General features: G+C 38.6%; 1 protein-coding gene across 11 annotated transcripts in view; it reads right to left on the bottom strand.

The window, feature by feature from the left end:
- MEF2A (myocyte enhancer factor 2A) overlaps positions 1-14,344 on the bottom strand; it is a 169,211-nt gene that overhangs the window by 106,708 nt on the left and 48,159 nt on the right. The gene's annotated exons all lie outside the window — the stretch shown is intronic.

Genomic DNA, 14,344 nt, shown 5'->3' with positions numbered 1-14,344 from the left:
ATATCTTACACCCAAAGCAACTAGAGAGAGAAAAACAAAAGCCAAAGTTAGTAGAAGGAAAGAAATCATAAAATCAGAGCAGAAATAAATGAAATAGGAATGAAGGAAACAATAGTTGCTGTTTTGAGAGGATAAACAAAATTGATAAGCCCTTAGCCAGCCTCAACAAGAAAAAAAAAGAGAGAGGACCCAAATCAATAAAGTTAGAAACGAAAAAGAAGTTACAACTGACACTGCAGAAATACAAACGTTCTACTACAAGCTACTATACGCCGATAAAATGGACGACCTGGAAGAAATGTACAAATTCTTAGAAAAACACAATCTTCAAGACTGAACCTGAAAGAAATAGAAAATATAAACAGCACAGTCACAGGTAATAAAATTGAAACTATGATTTAAAATCTTCCAACAAACAGAAGTCCAGGACCAGGTGGCTTCATGGCTGAATTCTATCAATTCACAGAAGAGCTAAGACCTATCTTTCTCAAATCCTTCTTAAAAAAAAAAAAAAAAATTACAGAGGGAGCAACACTCCAAGCTCATTCTATGAGGCCACCATCCTCTAATACCAAAATCAGAATTACAGGTCAGTATCACTGGTAAACAAAGACAAAAAATCCTCAACAAAATACTAGCAAACTGAATCCAACCCCACCTTAAAAGGATTATACACCATGATCAAGTGGTATTTATTCCAGGGACGCAAAGATTCATTAATATATACAAATCAACCAATGTAAGACACCCTATTAAAAAACTGAAGAATAAAAACCATATGATCATCTCAACAGATGCAGAAAAAGCTTTTGACAAAGTCAATATCCATTTACGATTAAAAAAAAAAAAAAAGCTCTCCAGAAAGTGGGCACAAAGGGAACATATCTCAACATAATAAAAACCACAGAGTCGGGCATGACTAAACAACTGAACAACAATGTGACAAACCCAAAGCAAACACTATTCTCAATGGTGAAAAACAGAAAGTGTTTTCTCTTTGAAAGGAAAAAAACAAGAGTGCCCACTCACCACTATTATTTAACAGTTTTGGAAGTCCTGGCCACAGCAATTAAAGAAAAAGAAATAAAAGGAATCCACGTTAGAAAAGAAGTAAAACTGTCACTGTCTGTAGATGACATGGTACAATACAATGAAAATCCTAAAAAAAAAATCCTAAAGATGCCACCAGAAACTATTAGAGCCAACCAATGAATTCAGTAAAGTTGAAGGATACAAAATTCAATACATGAAATCTCTTGCATTACTATATACTAACAACTAAAGATTAGAAAGAAAAATTCAGGAAACAATCTCATCTACCACTGCTGCTGCTGCTGCTAAGTTGCTTCAGTCATGTCTGACTCTGTGTGACCCCATAGACGGCAGCCCACCAGGCTCCCCCGTCCCTGGGATTCTCCAGGCAAGAACACTGGAGTGGGTTGCCATTTCCTTCTCCAATGCAGGAAAGTGAAAAGTCAAATTGCTCAGTCATGCCTGACTCTTAGCAACCCCACGGACTGTAGCCTACCAGGCTCCTCCGTCCATGGGATTTTCCAGGCAAGAGTACTGGAGTGGGGTGCCATTGCCTTCTCCACATTTACCACTACAACCAAAATAATAAATTACATAGGAACAAATCTACCTAAGGAGTCAAAAGACCTGTACAGAAAACTATAAGATACTGATGAAAGAAATCAAAGATGACACAAACAGCTGGAGAAATATACCATATGCATAATGGGAAGAATCAATATTGTGAAAATGACTATACTATCCAAAGCAATCTCCAGATTCAGTGCAATTCCTATCAAATTACCAATGGCATTTTTTTAAAAACCAGAACAAAAAATTTTATAGTTTGTATCAAAACACAAAAGATTCCAAACAGTCAAAGCAATCCTGAGAAATAAAAACAGAGCTGGAGGAATCAGGCTCCACAACTTCAGATTATACTACAAAGCTAGAGAAATCAAGACAGTGTGGTACTGACACGCGCGTGCACACGTGAGTGCGCATGCACACACACACAGATGCAAATCAATGGAATAGGACAGAAAGCCCAGAGATGAACCAACACACCTACAATCACCTAACCTATGACAAAGAGACAAGAATATACAGTGGACAAGATACAATCTCTTCAATAAGTGGTGCTGCAAAAACTGGACAGCTACATGTAGAAGAATGAAATTAGAGCATTCCCTAACAACATATACAAAAATAAAACTCAAAATGGATTAAAGGCCTAAAGGGAACTCAGTCACTATAAAACTCTTGGAAGAAAATACAGGCAGGACACTCTTTGACATAAAATGCAGCAAGATCTTTTTTGAGCAATCTCCTGGAGCAATGAATATAAAAACAAAAATAAACAAATGGGACCTAATTAAACCTAAAAGCTTTTGTAAGGCAAAAGGAAACCATAAACAAGACAAAAAAGACAACCCTCAGAATGGGAGAAAATATTTCCAAGTGAAACAACAGACGAAAGATTAATCCCCCAAAATATACAAACAGCTCATGTAGCTCAATATCAAGAAACAAACAAACCAATCAAAAAATGGACAGAAGACCTAAACAGACATTTCTCCAAAGAAGATACAGCAGATGGCCAATGAACACATGAAACGATGCTTAACATAACAAATTATTAGAGAAATGAAAATCATGTTTGGACCTCACACCAGTCAGAATGGCCCCCATTAAAAACATCTACAAATAATAAATGCTGAAGAAGGTATAGAGAGAAGAGAACCCACTTACACTGTTGGTGGAATGTAAATTGATACAGCCACTATAGAGAACAGTATGAAAGTTCCTCAAAAAACTAAAATAAAACTACCATATGACCCAAAAATCCCACTCCTGGGCATATATTTAGAGAAACCATAATTTAAAATGATACATGCGCCCCAATGTTCACTGCAGGACTATTTACAATAGACATGACATGGAAGCAACCTAAATGTCCATCAGCAGATGAATGGATAAAGATGCGGTACATATATACACAATGGAATATTATCAGTCATTAAAAGAATGAAATAATCATGGATGAACCTAGAGACTGTCATACAGAGTAAAGTTAGACAGAAAAAGAGAAAAAATTATCATATATTAACTCATATAAGTTGAATCTGGAAAAATGGTACAGATGATCTTATATGCAAAGCAGAAATAGGCACAGACATACAGAACAAATGTATGGATACCAAGGGGAAGGGTGAGGGGGATATGGGATGAACTAAGAGATTAGGAATGACATATACACTACTATGTATAAAATGGGCCTCTCTTGTGGCTCAGCTGGTAAAGAATCTGCCTGCAAGGCGGGAGACCTGGGTTCAATCCCTGGGTTGGGAAGATCCCCTGGAGAAGGGAAAGGCTACCCACTCCAGTACTCTGGCCTGGAGAATTCAATGGACTGTATAATCCATGGAGTCACAAAGAGTCAGATACAACGGAGTGACTTTCACTTTCACATATAAAATAGATAACTACTAAGAACCTCCTCTACAGCCCAGGGAATTCTATTCAGTGCTCTCTGGTGACCCAAATAGGAAGGAAATCCAAAAGGGAGGAAATGTATGTGTATGTACTGATGATTCCCTTTGCTGTACAGCAGAAACTGACACAGTGCTGTAAAGTGACTGTATTCTAATAAAAATAAACTATAAAAAATAAAATATATCCAAAAGTTGTCTTCCTCAAGGCGTCAGAAGCCCCTGGCACAGAAGCACTGCCTACCATACACACAAAGCAGTTTTAAACTGTCCCACTTACACTGTGTGTGTGCATGTGTGTGCTCAGTCATGTCCAACTCTTTGCATCTCCATGGACTGTAGTGGACTGTAGTCAGCCAGGCTCCCGTCTATGGAATTTTCCAAGAATACTGGAGTGGGCTACCATTTCCTACTCCAAGGGATCTTCCCAAGCCAGGGATCAAACCCACGTCTCTTATGTCTCCTGCACTGGCAGGCAGATTTTTTACCACTGGCTCCACCTGGGAAGACCAACTCACATATAGTATTAATAGCCACCCCCCCAACCCCAAATCACTGGAAGAGCTCCATAGGTTCTTTTTTACATAGAATAAGGAGATATCGTCAAGTACTATGCTCAAAAATTATTTGGATCAGTTGCTTCCCCTATTCTGAGTGATGGTAGCTATTCACTTACTATATACACAAATGAGTTCACTTCTATGCACATTCAGTTCTAGGATTTTTTCCCCCATATCCATTTAATTTTTCAATATGCAGAGTATTAACAAATTTATACACATCAAAAATATACTGAAACCTAGAATCAAAGCAAGTGTCCACTTATCCCTACCTCTTTCCCCTTCCCTCCTCTTACAGGTAACCAATTTCAACACTTACTAGTTTACCTTTTCTGTGTTTCTTCTCTATAAAACTAAGATAATATAGATAAGTTATACAGACATGTATCTTCTTTCAAACATGAAAGTAATTCTATGTGCCTGCTCTTTTGCAACTTTACTTTTCTCACTTATTGTATCTTCTTTTTCACTTATTGTATCAATTCATAGAGATCATCTTCATTTTCCTCACTAAATATCATTGTAACATATATTATTTATTAACATAATATGATGAAAGCAGGCTTAATACCAAAAGCTTGATAAATAAAATCAACATAATAAAACTTACAAGTATTGAATTTTAAAGGAGAAAAGAAGAACAGACATGTTAATCCTATTCATTTTATGGACAAGAGAAACTAATGTTTAGAAGTAACAGTCTCAAAGTTACAAAGTTCAGAGTAACATATCATACAACCAGCAAATACTGAGTATTAGGCACTAGGCTAAATACTAAGAAATCAAATATGAATGTTTAAAATAAAAACTAAAAAAACTTTCTGTCTTTAAGAGAGCCATGGGAATAAATGTCAATATAGTGCTACGTTCCAAAACATGCTGCTGCTGCTGCTGCATCACTTTAGTCGTGTCCGACTCTGTGAGACCCCATAGATGGCAGCCCACCAGGCTCCCCTGTCCCTGGGATTCTCCAGGCAAGAACACTGGAGTGGGTTGCCATTTCCTTCTCCAATGCATGAAAGTGAAAAGTGAAAGTGAAGTCGCTCAGTCGTGTCCAACTCTTCGCGACCCCATGGACTGCAGCCCACCAGACTCCTCGGTCCATGGGATTTTCTAGGCAAAAGTACTGGAGTGGGGTGCCATTGCCTTCTCCGAAACAAACATAAATATATACAATTTACAAACACAGTAAAAGGGAGAAAATCGAAGCGGGGAAAGTGGAAGCAGTGACAGATTTATTTACTTGGGTTCCAAAATCACTGCAGCTGGTCACTGCAGCCACGAAATTAAAAGACACTTGCTCCTTGAAAGAAAAGCTATGACAAACCTAGACAGTGTATTGAAAAGCAGAGACATCACTTTTCCAACAAAAATCTGCATTGTCAATGTTATGGTTTTTCCAGGAGTCCTGTACAGATGTGAAAGCTGGACCATAAAGAAGGCTGAGCACCAAAGAACTGATGCTTTTGAATTGCGGTGCTTTTGAAGATTTACCAGAAGGACCAATGCTGAAGCTGAAGCTCCATTATCTTGACCACCTAGTGCCAAGAGTCAATTCACTGGAAAAGACCTGATGATGGGAAAGATTGAAGCCAAAAGGAGAAGAGGGCAGGAGAGAATGAGGTGGTTGGATAGCATCACTGACTCAGTGGACATGAACTTAGCAAACTCTGTAAGCTAGTGGAGAACAGAGGAGCCTGGTGTGCTACAGTTCATGGGGTCGCAAAGAGTTGGACACGAATTAGCGACTGAACAATGACAACAAGAGGAGGGAGCAACTGTTTCATTTAATTGGTTTGTTTGATTTCAAGTTTATTAACATATTTACTGGGATAGAGAGTACATGGTATGAAAGACAATATGAAACTTTAGCAAAACTATAGGGAGCTGAAATGGTTGTGCCACAGGCAGGATAATGAAAAAAGACAATACTGGAGATGTAAGCAGGAGATATGAACTTTATCCTAAATCTAATGTGAAACCACTGATATTTCTACCTGGCTTTGTGTGACCTTGGAAATATCACCTGACTTCTCTATGCCAAACTATAAACTATGGATAATAATAACATATATATGTATCATATGGACATTCTAAAGAATAAATGCAATTTGCATAAAATTCTTCTTAGAGATGGGAATACCAGACCACCTGACCTGCCTCTTGAGAAATTTGTATGCAGGTCAGGAAGCAACAGTTAGAACTGGACAAGGAACAACAGACTGGTTCCAAATAGGGAAAGGAGTTCATCAAGGCTGTATATTGTCACCCTGTTTATTTAACTTATATGCAGAGTACATCATGAGAAATGCTGGACTGGAAGAAACATAAACGGAACTGCAAAATCTTCAAGGTGTGATGCAACTCCAATTTCATCAGTCTAGCATTAAGATAATTTCTTCTAAATTGTGTGTGGTTGTACAAGAGAAACCACAACACTGCACTATGTGCTTCCTTTCTATGTCCACTGAACTGTCTCCTTAGTTCCAGCATCAGAGGGCAAACTGGACATGGAACAACAGACTGGTTCCAAATAGGAAAAGGAGTTCATCAAGGCTGTATATTGTCACCCTGTTTATTTAACTTATATGCAGAGTACATCATGAGAAATGCTGGACTGGAAGAAGCACAAGCTGGAATCAAGATTGCCGGGAGAAATATCAATAATCTCAGATATGCAGATGACACCACCCTTATGGCAGAAAATGAAGAGGAACTCAAAAGCCTCTTGATGAAAGTGAAAGTGGAGACTAAAAAGTTGGCTTAAAGCTCAACATTCAGAAAACGAAGATCATGGCATCTGGTCCCACCACTTCATGGGAAACAGATGGGGAAACTGTGGAAACAGTGTCAGACTTTATTTTTCTGGGCTCCAAAATCACTACAGATGGTGATTGCAGCCATGAAATTAAAAGACGCTTACTCCTTGGAAGGAAAGTTATGACCAACCTAGATAGCATATTCAAAAGCAGAGACATTCCTTACTTTGCCAACAAAGGTTCGTCTAGTCAAGGCTATGGTTTTTCCTGTGGTCATGTATGGATGTGAGAGTTGGACTGTGAAGAAGGCTGAGCGCCGAAGAATTGATGCTTTTGAACTGTGGTGTTGGAGAGGACTTTTGAGAGTCCCTTGGACTGCAAGGAGATCCAACCAGTCCATTCTGAAGGAAATCAGCCCTGGGATTTCTTTGGAAGGAATGATGCTAAAGCTGAAACTCCAGTACTTTGGCCACCTCATGCGAAGAGTTGACTCGTTGGAAAAGACTCTGATGCTCGGAGGGATTGGGGGCAGGAGGAGAAGGGGATGACAGAGGATGAGATGGCTGGATGGCATCACTGACTCGATGGACGTGAGTCTGAGTGAACTCTGGGAGTTGGTGAGGGACAGAGAGGCCTGGCGTGCTGCGATTCATGGGGTCGCCAAGAGTCGGACACAACTGAGCGACTGATCTGATCTGATCTGATAATGGGCTGCCAAAATACAAAGGCCATGAGCAGTTATCAGTTAACTGAGTGAGTTCTGACCTCCTACAAGGTCTCCATCTCCCAACCCCTCTTATTCTGCAGTGATGACGCCCTTCCTATATCTGCCAAGGATATAGTTTCAAGCATTTGCAGATGAACCTGAGCTTCTGCCTACTTCCCATTACAAATCCTGCCTCAATGTAGCCAAAATAAAAAAAAAAATCAAAAAAATCAATAAATCAATATTCCTCCCAATCCCTGTTCTTGGAGGATCAGAGGAATCACAATTCCTGGATTACCAATGGCTAGTTCAGGTGAAAGAGGGTGGCCAGGGGGGTTGGGGGTGAGGAGGGTATACTTCAGGCTGAGGTTCTCTCAGTTACTACAGCTGTTTACTGTTTATGCACCAAACAATAATAACTATATATTTCAATAATTAAATCAATAGAACTCCTCAATTTAATGCAGTGACTCTCAACTTAAATGGATATTAAATTCAACTGAGGAGCTAAAACATCTATTTTGCATGCATGAACTTACCCTGGCCCCACAAAAATCTATCAAATCATAATTGAGACTAATGTCTAAGCAAGAGTAATTTTTAAAGGTTCCACATACTGTTATGCACCTATTATGATGCACATCCCTAGCTCAGAGCAACTGCTTTATTATGTTACAGCACTAGATTTTTCATTCAAACACTGGTAGGCTATGTGTGACAGTTAAGTGACAAAATCATATAAATCAATAAAGATCTAATTGTATCATAGCTACACATATTTATATTTATTTCCACAAAGAAATACCTTCTCTCCCATTTTCTTGAATTACAGGGCTGTCTTAGTCTTTTTCCCATATTTGATAAAGAAAGACAAGAAGAATTTTGTAATCCTTATATGTCTTCTATGAGGAGAAACAGCTTAAAGATACCAAGAAGCAGGGAGAACATACATTCTGGTGTACCTGGGACATGCAACTTTATTTTTATTGTATGGGAGTAATTATTAAGTGAGACCCCTCACTCTCAAAAATATCCTGGTTTGAAGATAAATTACATCAGAAGTAGGCCAATGTTTTCATTTCTATATGCCTTTTAACCAAGCTGCAATTCATATATGCCATTAAGATCATCTTTTTAAAAGTGTACAATTGAGAGTATACAATTTTGCTCTTTTTTTTTTAAACAGTATTCAAAGTTGTGCAACCATCCTTACTATCTAATTCCAGAACATTTTTATCATCCTAAAAAGGAGTCCAATGCCCATTAGCTATTATTCTCCATTCCTTCCTCTCCCCAACTCCTGAAAATTACTTATCTACTTTCTGACTCTATGGATTTACCTCTTTGAGGTAAGTCATAAAACAGAGTCAGACAATAGGCAGCCCTTTGTGTCTGGCTTCTTTCAGTTTTCAAGGCTTATTTGTGTTAAGTATTATCAGCACCTCATTCCTTTTTTGGCTGAATAATACTGTATTCTATGCATACCACATTTTATTCATTCAACAGTGATGAACATTTGGGTTATTTCCACTGCTATGAACAGTGGTGCCCAGATTTTTGTGTGTGAATGTTTTCAATTTTCTTGGGTGTATGTCTAGGAGGAAGATAGCTGGGTCATATACTAACTTTATATTTAACTTTCTGAGGAACTGCCAGGCTGTTCTCCAATGGGTATGAACCATTTTGCCTTCCTACTCTTGGGGATTTTTCTGACCCAGGCGTCGCACCCGTTTCTTGCATCTCCTACATTGGCACACAGAATCTTTACAAGGCAAGGGTTCCAATTTCTACACATCCTCATCAACACTTGCTATTGTCTTATTTTTGTGACAACTATCCTAATGGATGTAAAGTGGTATCTCAATGTAGTTTTCACTTGTGTTTCTCTAATGACCAATGATACAAAGCAGTGGTCCCCAATCTTTTTGGCACCAGGAATAGGTCTCGTGGAAGGCTATTTTTCCACAGACTGCAGTGGGAGTGGGGGTAGGTGGGATAGATGGTTCAGGCGGTAATATGATGGGGAGCAGCAGATGAAGCTTCACTCGTTAGCCCATCATTCATTTCCTGCTGTGCAGCCCAGATCTTAACAGGCCACGGACCACTATCTGCCCAAGGCCCAGGGGTTGGGGATCACTGATAGAGTGTGTCTTTTCGTGAACCTATTGGTCATTTGTATATCTTCTTTGAAGAAACATGTATTTCAAATCCTTTCATAAATTGGGTTATTTGCCTTCTTATTGTTAACTTGTAAGAGTTCTTCATATATTTTGGATACTAGACGCTTATCTGGGGCTTCCCAAGTGGCACAGTGTAAAGATTCTGTGTGCCAATGTAGGAGACTCAAGAAACAGGTGCAACGCCTGGGTCAGGAAAGTCCCCAAGAGTAGGAAATGGCAACTCACTCCAGTATTCTTGCCTTGGCAATCCCATGAGCAGAGGAGCGGGTGGGTGGGCTACAGTCCATGGGGTCGTCAGACGTCAGATACCACTAAGTGACTGAAGACAGAACAGCATATAAAGCAAGGAGCCAACTCTGTTCATTTACACATGGATATCTAGGTGTCCTAGCATTGTTTTATGAAAAAGTCTACAAACAACAAATGCTGGAGAGGGTGTGGAGAAAAGGGAATCCTCTTACACTGTTGGTGGGAATGTAAACTGATACAAGCACTAAAGAAGACAGTACAGAGATTCCTTAAAAAACTAGGAATAAAACCACCATCAGTTCAGCGCTCAGTCATGTCTCACTCTGCAACCCCATGGACTGCAGCATGCCAGGCTTCCCTGTCCATATGACCCAGCAATCCCACCACTATGCATATACCCTGAGGAAACCAAAACTGAAAAAGACATATGTACCCCAATGTTCACTGTAGCATTATTTACAATAGCTAGAATATGAAAGCAACCTAAATGTACATCGACAGGTGAATGAATAAAGAAGCTGTGGTACATACACACAATGGTACATACACACTCAGCCATAAAAAGGAATGCATTTGGTCAGTTCTAATGAGGTGGATGAACCTAGAGCCTATTATACAGAGTGAAGTCAGTCAGAAAGAGAAAAACAAATATTGTATATTAACACATATATATGGAATCTAGAAAGATGATACTGATGAAATTATTTGTAGGGCAGTAATGGAGACACAGACAGAAAACAGACTGATGAACACTGGCAGGGGGGCGGGGGTGGTGGAGAGAGGATGGAAGGTAAGAGGAGAGTAACATGGGAACATATATCACCATAAGCAAAATAAAAAGTCAATGGGAATTTGCTGTATGACTCGAGGAACTCAAACGGGGACTCTGTACCAACCTACAGGAGTGTGGATGGGGAGGGAGGTGGAAGGGAGGTTCAAGAAGGAGGGGACACATGTATATCTATGGCTGATTAATATTGATGTTTGGCAGAAACCAACACAATACTGTAAAGCAATTATCTTTCTATTACATCTTTTAAAAAGGCTATCGTTTCCCCAGTGAACAGTCTTGGCACCCTTGTCAAAAATCAATTCACCATAAATGAATGGTTTTACTACTAGACTCTCAATTCTACTCCACTATTCTATATGTATATCCCTACATGAGTAGCAAGCACAATGTCTTGATTACTATAGCTTTGTAGTAAGTTCTAAGACCAGGTAATGGGAATCCTCCAACTTTTATTATTTTTAAAGATCATTCTTTGGTTATTCAAGGTATCCTGAATTTCCATGTGAATTTTAAGATCAGCTTGTCAACGTCTTCAAAAATAGCCAGCTAAGATTCTGACATGGATTGCACTGAATCTGTTTGGGGAGTACTGCAATCTTACTAAGTTTTCCAATTCATAAACATGGTATGCCTTTCCATTTACTTAGGTTGACTTTACATTTTTTCGACAATGTTCTCTAGTTTTCAGAGTAGAAGAAATGCACTTCTTTGTTAAATTTATTCCTAAGTATTCTATTCTTTTGATACTATTATAAATAAAACTGTTTCCTTAATTTCATTTATGGATTTCACTATCATTCTACATGATTTGTGACTTCAAAAATACAGAATAACATTTTAAAAAGTAATTAGAAGCTTACTGCACTTATTTTTTATTGAAGGTAGTTGATTTACAATACTGTGTTAGTTTCAGGTGTACAGAAAAGTGGTTTGGTTATATACACCCATACACATAATAAACATAATTTTCATATTATTTTCCATTATAGATTAAGATACTGAATGTAGTTTCCTGTGCTATAAAGTAAATCCTTATTGCCTACCTACAGAGGATGAGATGGTTGGATGGCATCACCGACTAGATGGCATGAGTTTGAGTAGGCTCCAGGAGTTGGCAATGGACAGGGAAGCTTGGCATGCTGCAGTCCATGGGGTCGCAAAGAGTCTGACATGACCGAAGCAACTTAGCAGCAGTAGCAGCAGCAAGCAGTATCTGTTAATCTCAGATTCCTAATTTACCTCTCCTCATCCCTTTTCCCTCTTGTAACTATAAGACTGTTTTCTATGTATGTGAGTCTGTTTCTGTTTTGTAAATGATTCATTTGTATTATTTTTTAGATTCCACATGTAAGTGATAACATATGATATTTGTCTTTGTCTGACATACCTCGCTTTGCATATTCTCTACTACTTTGCATGATAGCTATACATACTATACACACACACACACATACACACTCTCTCTCTCTCTCTCTCTCCCCCATCTTCCTCATCTATTCTTTATCCAATGGACACTTAAGTTGTTTCCATGTCTTGGCTATTGTGAATGGTGCTGCTATAAACACTGGGGTGCATGTGTCTGTCTTTCTGAATTAAGAGTTTTCGTCTTTTCCAGATACAAACTCAGGCTAAGACTGCTGAATCATACGGCATTAATAATTCCATTTTTGGTTTTTAAGAACCTCCAGGGAACCTCCATACTGTTTTTCATAGTGGCAACACCAATTTACATTGCCACCAACAGTGTAGAAGGTTCCCTATTCTCCACAGTCTCTCCAGCATTTATTATCTGTAGACTTTTTGATGATGGCCATTCTGACCAGCATGAGGTGATACGTTACTGTAGTTTTGATTTGCACTTCTCTAATAATTAGCAAAATTGAGCATCTTTGCATGTACCTACTGACCATCTGTGTATCTCCTTTAGTGAAACAACTACTTAGTTCTTCCACCCATTTTCTGATTAGACTATTCTCTTATACTGAATTTTATGAACTGCTTGCATATTTTGGAAATTAAGTCCCTGCCGGTCATTTGCAAATATCTTCCCCCATTCCATAGGTTGTTTTTTTGTTTTGTTGATGGTTTCCTTTGCTGTGCAAAAACTTTTAAGTTTGATTAGCTCCCATTTGCTTATTTTTGCTATTATTTCTTTTACCTTGGAAGACTGATATAGGAAAATATTGCTATGACTTATGTCAGAGACCGTTTTACCTATGTCCTATTCTAGGAGTTCTGTAGTGATATGTCTTATTTCTAAAGCATTTTGGGTTTATTTTTGTGCACAGTGTGAGGGTGTGTTCTAACTTCACATGCAGCTGCCCAGCTTTCCCAACACCACTGATCAAAGGGACCATTTTTTTCTCCACTATACATTCTTGCCTCCTCTAAGACTGACTGAAGGTGCATGGGCTTATTCCTGGGCCCTCTATTCTGTTCCATTGATCTATTATGTCTATTTTTTTGTGCCAATACCATACTATTTTGATTACTGTAGCTTTGTGGTAGTCTCTAAAGTCTGGGAGGGTTTTGTCTCCAGCTTTCTTCTTTTGTCTCAAGACTGTTTTGGTAGTTCAGGGTCTTCTATGGTTTCATACGAATTTTAGTATTTGATGTATTTCTGTGGAAAAAAAAACGTCATGGGTATTTTTATAGGGATTGCAATAAGTCACTAGATTACTTTGAGGTATGGCCATTTTAATAGTATTCACCCTTCCAATCCAAGAGTACAGGATATATTTCTATTTCTCTGAATCACCTTCAATTTCCTTTATCAATCTCTTATAGTTTTAGCATACAGGTCTTTCACCTCTTCAGTTAGATTTACTCCTAGGTATTACTTTGATGTGATTCTAAATGGGATTTTTTTTTTAGCTTTCTTTTTCTGATATTTCATTGTTACTCTAAAGAAATGCAACAGATTTCTATACATTAATCTTATATCCTGCTACCTTGATGATTTCACATATTAATTTTTGTGTAGCATCTTTAGGGTTTTTGGCAGATGGTGACTGCAGTCATGAAATTAAAAAATGCTTGATGCTTGGAAGAAAAGCTATGACAAACCTAGACAGCATATTAGAAAGAAGAGACATTACTTTGCCAACAAAGATCCATCTAGTCAAAGCTATGATTTTTCCAGCAGTCATGTATGGATATGAGAGTTGGACCATAAAGAAAGGCTGAACACCAAAAGATTGATGCTTCTGAACTGTGGTGTTGGAGAAGACTCTTGAGAGTTCCTTGGCCTGCAAGGAGATCCAACCAGTCAATCCTAAAGGAAATCAATCCTGAATATTCGTTGGAAGGATTGATGCTGAAGCTGAAGCTCTACTTTGGCAACCTGATGTGAAGAGCTGACTCATTAGAAAAGACCCTGAAGCTGAGAAAGACTGAAGGCAGGAGGATGACAGAGGATGTTGGATGGCATCACCAACTTGATGGACATGAGTTTTAGCAAGCTCTGGGAGATGGTTAAGGACAGAGAAGCCTGGCATACTGCAGTCTACTAGGTCACAAAGTGTCAGACACAACTGAGCCACTGATCAACAATAATACAGAGTATTATTTACAGAGTATTATGTTATCTACAAA

Source organism: Bubalus bubalis, chromosome 20, assembly GCF_019923935.1.
Source record: "Bubalus bubalis isolate 160015118507 breed Murrah chromosome 20, NDDB_SH_1, whole genome shotgun sequence".
Classification (NCBI taxonomy): domain Eukaryota; kingdom Metazoa; phylum Chordata; class Mammalia; order Artiodactyla; family Bovidae; genus Bubalus; species Bubalus bubalis.
This window is presented reverse-complemented; position numbering and strand designations above follow the sequence as displayed.